The sequence below is a fragment of the Pleurodeles waltl genome, chromosome 7 (genome assembly GCF_031143425.1).
Source record: "Pleurodeles waltl isolate 20211129_DDA chromosome 7, aPleWal1.hap1.20221129, whole genome shotgun sequence".
In the NCBI taxonomy this organism is placed as follows: Eukaryota; Metazoa; Chordata; class Amphibia; order Caudata; family Salamandridae; genus Pleurodeles; species Pleurodeles waltl.
In genome coordinates, this window is record NC_090446.1 from 1,543,747,518 (window position 1) to 1,543,755,768 (window position 8,251).

At 44.5% G+C, this 8,251-nt stretch overlaps 1 protein-coding gene across 1 annotated transcript in view; it reads right to left on the minus strand.

Moving 5' to 3' along the window:
* Nucleotides 1-3,846, minus strand: part of LOC138246673 (carcinoembryonic antigen-related cell adhesion molecule 6-like) — a 178,384-nt gene extending 174,538 nt beyond the window's left edge. Inside the window, exon 1 of the mRNA XM_069201428.1 lies at nt 3,061-3,846. The gene's annotated coding sequence lies outside the window, so the exon portion shown is untranslated. The remainder of the gene's footprint in view (nt 1-3,060) is intronic.
* Nucleotides 3,847-8,251: the final 4,405 nt, after the last annotated feature.

Consider the following 8,251-nt stretch of genomic DNA (forward strand, 5'->3'; position numbering starts at 1 on the left):
GGCTCAGAGTGAAGATCCATTATGGTGCGGCTGGATTTGAAAGTCACCTGCTTGGCAGCCCAAATGTCTCCCTACTGGTTTACCTGGACACTGCTGACCATGATCTCTCTGCTAATCCAGATCTGGCCACCATGGCAATGGCCTTTCAAGAAGCCCATAAGCTCACAAATGTTCCCCCATTTCTACATCATAAGTCTCTAGTCAACCAGTTTATTTTGGATATAAAATCCATAAAACCACAATACCTCAATCATGAGAGATCATAAGGCAGCCTCTGTGGCAAAATGCAGCACTGTGGATATCTAGTGGGGTGTTTTACTCGGAGTGCTGGTATGAGGAAGGCATGAAACAAGTCTGTCAACATCTTGGTAATGGGTCACTCAAAACTGTCACAGCCATACAACTGGAGTTTGACATCCATAAAGCGGACCACTGGCAGTATTGCCAGCTAATTCACTGCCTGTATGCATGTTGCGACAACCGCCCAGGGATCTCTAATCTTCTCAGTGCTCCATTGTTTTCAATCATGGGGACAATTTTGAGGAGTGGCACCTGGACTACAGGGCACTCTCATGACGTCTGTACAAATTGGCCCTTTATCACCATTACTCAATTGCATTGGCAAGGACTATTCCTCGAAGGACTGGACGACACCACTCCTCAACCATGACATGGCCCTTAGGAAGTTCACAGTAAAGTTTTTATGCTCCAAACTATTGAATGACTGGAACTGGTCCACTTGGAAACTTAAAATGTCCAAGGTTTTACTGCAATGCTGGAAATGCACTGCTACCCATTGAGACCTGACTATCTCTCGACATGTCCATTTATGGAGTGCTGATGGGCAAAGATATAGGCATTTCCTCTCCACTTCAACTGGGTCCTGATATACCTAATCCCCAATAACCTATAGTTCATGATGTATCTGATATCTCGGGCCTGACCACTCTCAAGCACCGGATGCTGGTAGCATCGCTAGTGGTAGCTAAAAAATGCATCCTACATAATTAGTGATAGTCCTCCTTCCTGGCGTGCCAAGAGCAGACCTCTATGTCAAACCACTTGCAGACGTAGTGGAAAACTGAATGTAAATCTTGATGCAAACAATTTGTTCTTCACAGTGAGAACAACTACCCGACTAATTAGAAAATGACTTATTTGTGACTTCTGCATTTATACAAAATAAAAAACTGCAAAGGCATCATGTTTCCATAAGGGAAAACAGGATGCATTACAAACAAAAAATTAAAAGTTTAATTTTCACTTTTTCATGGGACTACTCTCTGATCTGAAACAATTTTGTCGTCTCCATTCACAAAGGGGAAGGGGTCCCTTGCAAATTGGCTACCACCAACTTAAAGTGGTGGTAACTGTGATTGTTGTGCAACCGCATTCACAATTGCGAAACAATCATACATGGGCCTGTGCCTCGCTATTTGGAAGGGACACTCTTGGCACGCCCCTTCCAACTAGTGACTCGCAGAACTATTTTGAGATTCAGTAAATAGATTACCGAATCACAAAATAGCATTGGTACACCCCAAGATGCTATCTTCTGGTCACAAATGGCCCGATTCTGTGAATTGGAGTGTTTGCATGCAAAAAATAGGTACGAACATCTGGCCCTATGAGAGTAGAACATGCATGCCAAAGTAATCCCAACACCTTCCCTGCTTGTGGTAGAAGCTGACACAAAAAAGGTGTTAGCTTGGGGAAACGTTAAAACTTACACATTCCATCACATTTACAAAGCACATTAGTAGACCACCCACAAAAGTTAAAGAAAGTGTTGCTAAGCTCTGAATGAGTTTCAGGCAGTTTTCTCAAAGTATCAATGGCAATTTAGTTTTTTATAATGTCATGATGCTTGCAATATCCTTAAAATGTCCAGCGGAGAGGGATTTATTTCTTACAATCATCCTTCCGATAAACCACATGAATGGTGTGTCGTTTTTTTTATATGAAAGGGGTAGTATGGTTGGAAACATGAAGAATAAACGTGCAATCCGGGATGAAATTAAACTCGTCAAAAACCAGTTAGTAATTTGTTGCAAAACGATATTACAAATAGTTTAACGTAGATCACATTAAAAGGAGTTAAGGCTCAAAATATACAGGAAAAAGCAGATTGATTCTATTATTCCTGTAATGAGCTTTAGTGTGCGAAACATAAACGTTGCTCACAACTGTTTTATTTAGAAAAACAAATCATACAAATGAATAGTCAGTTTTTCAGTGTTGTTAACACTAAAGCTGTCATTTTGTTCTATGACTTGTGTTTCACCTCAGCTGTTGGCTCTTGCTGAAGGTACTGCGATGTCAGAACTCAACTGTAATACCTTATTACAGTTCAGTGGCTGTATCATTGCTTTATTACAGGGGACATGACAATTCAGTGAAATCAGTGACATGCTTTCATACAGCCTCCATGTATTATACATGTGTGTACTAGCCCCTGCCACATATTATCAGGGTATTTCAAGTCACTCAGGAGTTTTGTGATCTTAGAGAGGACTGAGGCCACAGCCAAGTTACTTCATAAGGCAATGGAACTCCGAGGTGACTTGTAATGTGCAGCAGCGGTCCTTTATTCCTTACATGAGATGGTCACACCATCACCCACTCCAGAAGCATTTAGCATCCTTGGTGTGCCATTCTTCCATATCAAGGATATGGAAGAGATAGGATGGTTTTAGAGATGACAAATAAATGTAGAAGCCCTGGCACTAAATTAAACACAAAAAGCAGTTAGATATTAGATTCATTTCAATAAAAGATAAAAAAAAACACTATAGTTCAGAATGTGTAGAAACATGCAGAGATTTTACCTTTCCGTATGCTGCCATAAAGGACTTCTTTCTACTTATCACTGCTCATCTATTAAAACAGAGCAGAAGAAAAATATATGCTCCTTTTTTGGTGTTTAAACTGCACCTTTAAGTATGCTTTGTGTCCTGCAATTCACCATGGCTGCTGCCGCGGCATTGTCAGGTGAGAAATCAACTGTAATAAGAGTTAGAATATTATATATTGCAGATTAAGCCTGTTTCTGTCACTTACCAGGTCTCCTGAGAGCAGCTCTGTCCTTTGTGGCTGGGATTGACTCTGTCCCTTGTGGCTGATAGCAGCTCTGTCGCTTGTGGTTGGTAAGAGCTTTGTCCCTTACTGCTCTGAGGGCTCTGTCCCTTCTGGCTGGGGGTGACTCTATCTCTTCCTGTCTGGGAGGGCTCTGTCCCTTCTGGCTGGGGGTGACTCTATCTCTTCCTGGCTGGGAGGGCTCTGTCCCTTCTGGCTGGGGGTGACTCTATCTCTTCCTGGCTGGGAGGGCTGTGTTCCTTCTGGCTGGAAGGACTCTGTCCGTTTTGGCTTGGAGTAGCTCTGTCCCTTACAGCTGTGAATAGCTCTTTGGCTTGTGGTTGATAAAAGCTCAATCCCTTTTAGCTGGGGGCGCTCTGTCACTTTACGCTAAGAGTGGATCTGTCTCTTCTGGCTAAGAACATTTCTGCCCCTTCTGGCTGGGAGTGCCTCAGTCACTAGTGGTTGATAAAAGCTATGCCCCTTCTGGCTTAGAGTGGCTCTGTTCCTTCTGTCTGAGAGTGGCTCTGTCCTTTCTGGCAGGGTCAGCTCCGACACGTGTAGTTGTTAGTAGCTCTGCCCCTTGATAGAAGCTCTGTCCCTTCCAAATGGGAGTGTCTGTGTCCCTCCTGAAGACCCTCGGATGGAGTCTCCTTTGCTCAGGGTCCTGCAGGGTCTCTACTCACTGGTCCAGAGGCTGCTGGTCTGATTACCTAGCTCAGGTGAAGGACATAGGAGCCAGTGTCAGACTTATGCCCCGATGGCGGCTGCTGACTGTCACTCTTGCAAGCACTGAAAGAAACTGAAATAAACACTGACTTCCTGGTACTCAGGCCAAAGTAAAGCAAACTGAAGGAAGGGAAACCTTTGATGAATAAAATTAAATAAACAGAAGGCTCAGAAAATGTAGAAGTATCTTTCTTGCTTCGTAAAAAAAAACTGAAGCTTATGGTGGCACAGTACAGTCACCTCTGTGTTCTGGTCAGCTTCCTCCTCCCCCGCCATCTTCCTCTTTTCACTTAGGAAGCGAGTAAGGAGGATTTGTGTATTAAAACACTAAAGTAAAGCAATGCTTATTGCTATATGTTAGACCTGGCATCCTTAGCATAGTCTCTCCTGTCTTTTTTGCTTCTGCTTCCTATGTTTTGACAGTGTGCTGGACTTTGTTTTTGATGGTCTTGGTACTCGGGGCACTTTACCGCTGCTGACCAATGCTAAACTGCAAGTGGTCCCGGTGTAAATTGCTTGTGTAATTGGCTTTTTAATGATTGACATATTTGATTTATAAGTAAGTCTCTAGTAAAGTGCACTAGAGGTACCCAGTGCCTGTAAATCAAATGCAACTAGTGGGCCTGCAGCACTGATTGTGCCACCCATATGAGTAGCTCTGTAAACATGGCTCGGACCTGCCACTGCAGCGTGTGTGCAGTTTTAACCTGCCAATTCGACGTGGCAAGTGTACCCACTTGCCAGGTCCAACCCTTCCCTTTTTATACATGTAAGGCACCCCTAAAGGTAGGCCCTAGGTAGGCCCATGGGCAGGGTGCATTGTACGTTAAAGGTGGAACATGTACTGATATGTTTTACATGTCCTAACAGTGAAATACTGCCATATTCTCTTTTCACAGTTGTAAGGCCTGTGTCTATCATAGGTTAACATAGGAACTGTGTTTAAATATATTTTTAGTGCAGTTTCCCCTTGGGAGCAGATAGAGATGGGGAGTTTGGGGTCTCTGACCTCACAATTTAATTGGTAAAGTTGGTATTTAGATCGTCACTTTGAAAATGCCACTTTTAGAAAGAGGGCAGTTTCTTGTTTAAACCATTTTGTGGCTCTGCCTGCTTGTGTATTCCCTGTCTGGGTCAGACTGGCAGTTGGGTTGTTTTTGAATCTCCACTATACAGTGACATAAAGGGAGCTGGGGTGTAGCCTGCATATCCTGATAGGTCATCTGGACTAGAGTGGAGGGAGGAACTGACACCTACACCTGAATGGGCTGTGCCTGCATTCACACATGCAGTCTCCAACCCCCTCGTGTGAGTCTGGGGATAGGCCTGGGCAAGGCAGGATTATGTGAATAACTGAGATTTCCCGTAGAAGTTTGCCTACTTCAAAGGCATAAAGGGGTATTAGCAGTGGGCCCAAACCCCCAGTTTTTCCGGGTCAAGAAGAACCTCTGCCAAGAAGAAGAGATGAAGAGCTGGAGGAGGAGTACTCCCTTTTGCTGTGTGTGCTTTGCTGGGTTGACCTACAGATACTTCTTCTGCCTTAGAGAGGGCAAAGACTGGACTTTGCTGTGTATCTTGCTGGGGAAGATTCTCCAAGGGCTTGGACTGAGTCTCAGGGCCATCAAAAGACTTCCTCTACCAGCACCTGGATTTTCTTGCTGAGACTCCTGCCCTGCCAAGTGGTGCCTAATCCAGTCCCTGGGCCCTCGAAAGGAAAAGCTGGTGAAAAACCATGAAGAACGAACTGCACCCACTTCGGATAACTCCGGACTGACGTGCTGCCGGATCCCGTGATGCCAGGTGCAACTGAAGCCGTGGTCCTCACTCAAGTGCGACGACCCTGCAGGCCCGAGACCCACTGCATCCTTCTGGAAGTCCACAACTTTGTGAGTCCCGAAGTGTGGTGTCACCGATGTCCGTGACACCCAGTTTCGCCGCACCACTCAGTGACCGCTGGATATCGACCCTGCTGGAAGTACGCGGATCCAACGCTTTGCAATGACACTGCCTAACCTCCACAGCTCCACTGCAAGGACCTGACGCCTTGCACCAACAACTCCGCTCCTTTCCTCCACAGCACTGTAACTGATACAGCACCGGATCCAGCAACGCCTCGATCCCCGACTCTGTGCACCAGCTTGTTTCCTCATTTTCATAAGGTACTCTACCTGGAGGTCCATGTGACTCCGTGACAGGCACCATTGGTGTCAGATTGTTGGGAATGCCTCCATAACAATGCCATGATATCACCAATGCAAAGCATTTGTGTTTATAAGCGTTATATTGGAGTTTAATCTTTAAAAATTCATAACTTTGCTTGTGTATGTTTGATTTTTGTAATTTTTATCTTGTTTTAGTCAGATACGTATTGGCTATTTTTCTAACCTGGTATTGAGTCCTTTTGTAATGTTTTCATTGTGTTACTGTGTGTGATTGTGCAAATACTTTACACATTTTCTTTGAGATAAGCCTGACTGCTTGTGCCAAGCTACCATGGGGGTGAGCAGGGGTTATCCTAGGTGTTTATCTCCATTGCCCTGGCTAGAGTGAGGGTCCCTGCTATTTCTAACACTATATATATATATATTATTTGCTTTTTGGCATTTTTTTCCTAATATAAAATGACAGGTATTACTGCCTAAAACTAGTACTTTTAAAAAACAGCTACAAAACGTCTGGTGAAATGGATAGAACGGATGGCGTGATCTATAAAACTCCCAGCTTTGCTGTCAGACTCCTTTTCCTCCCCCTTCCCGGAAGTAAACTTTTACTGGATTAAGAAGCTTTGCGCAGCCGTCACTTCACAACAACAGGGCTACTGAGACAACAAAGGCCGAATAATGATCAGCCTCACTGTGGGCACAAGAAGTGCCTCCTCCATTAACCGATAAAATGCTGGTTAAAGCAACTGTCTATGCAGCTGATGCCATAAACCATCTCTGAAGAATAGCAATGAATAGAGGAGGACGAGCCAACAAATCAACCCCGCGAGCCGAGCCAGAGCCGAGCCCTGAAAATGATTGTCATGGAATTCATGCAGCAAATATCACGTAAAATATGATACAATATTCAAAATTCCAAAAGTGCACTTCTCCAACATGTGGAAGCTTTGTCAATTGTACTTTATAGTCGATTAAATCAACCACAATAGGTGTCTGCATAGCTGCTATTCTTGGCCTCAAGTATTAGAAGGTGCTTTCATGTGTGACAAAGATCGCTGAAATAAAATATTTGCTCAAGATCACAATCTAGTGCAGAGTGGAAGCTGCGATCAGTTCATGTTTTTAGATTTCACATTGTACAAATCAGGCATTACATGGATAACTTTTTGCCTCCCTTATTTAATTCATATGTTAATACCTGTTTCTACCTCTTTGTGAGTGAGGGCAGAGCAAGGGTGGAAGGCAGAAGACACATGAAAGCTTGGCTCGTCATGGGCACGAGGTGCCAACGGGACCCTGATCTGAGCCAAAGCCGGGACCAAGCTTTCAGCAGCTAGCCCACCTCTAGAAATGAAAAGCCTCAAACTCACATTTCCGGCATTTCATCACATCCGCAGGAAGCAGATACGACAAAACAAACACTGGCAATGCCAATAGGTCTGTCTTTTACGCTCGTCCTGAGCTCACACACCACAAATCTCACAATTTGCCCAGTTCATTTTTTGCAATCGAACGCAAGGGGTGTGGCCTGCACCTGACAAGATGGCTACATGGGTACGGAGCTCCTCCCCATGTGAACAACATCCCGTGACTGCAGCTTCCTGTGCTCATTTCTTGAGCCATGCACACAAGTGGTAGCACCGGTGTACTGTGCTGACTCTGGAAAGGGGTTTATTTGTACTTTCCATATCCTCTACACCAGTTGCATAACACAGTCCTCTGCAGCCCCTGTGGTGCAGGAGGAGTAGAGATCCAAGGGGCCCCCTCAGTACAGTACCCTGGCCTGAGAACTCCTAAGTCCTGAGTGGGAAGTCCCTCCATGCACTCTGCACAGGGAAACCCTCAAGTGTTTTTACTACACTCCTCTAAGAGAGGAGAAGAATTAAACCTTGTGAGGATGTCAGTCTCACTTTGCAGACACAAGGGACAGACATGAACATGGCCCACACGCCAGGCCTTCCAAAAGGGCAGTTACTCAACATCGGGCAAGTCATTTGTATTATTTGCTGCTGGAGCTCTGGCTAGAAGAATCAAGTTGTATTATTTTTATCTGCAGGATGGATGCTTCAGTTATAGCTCCTCTGTAGGGTATTTATGAACTGCAGCTGGGCTATTCCTGTAATGATCTGGTGAGGTCTTCCCAAATCATCCTGAGATATGGGTATAGTCCGAAAAATGTAAATGAGATGACCAACATTAAAATAACCCTCTCATACTGTCTTGGTTACTTCAATTGAAACTGTGTGATGATTTTTTATTACTCCATTAACACCAGCTAATAATTT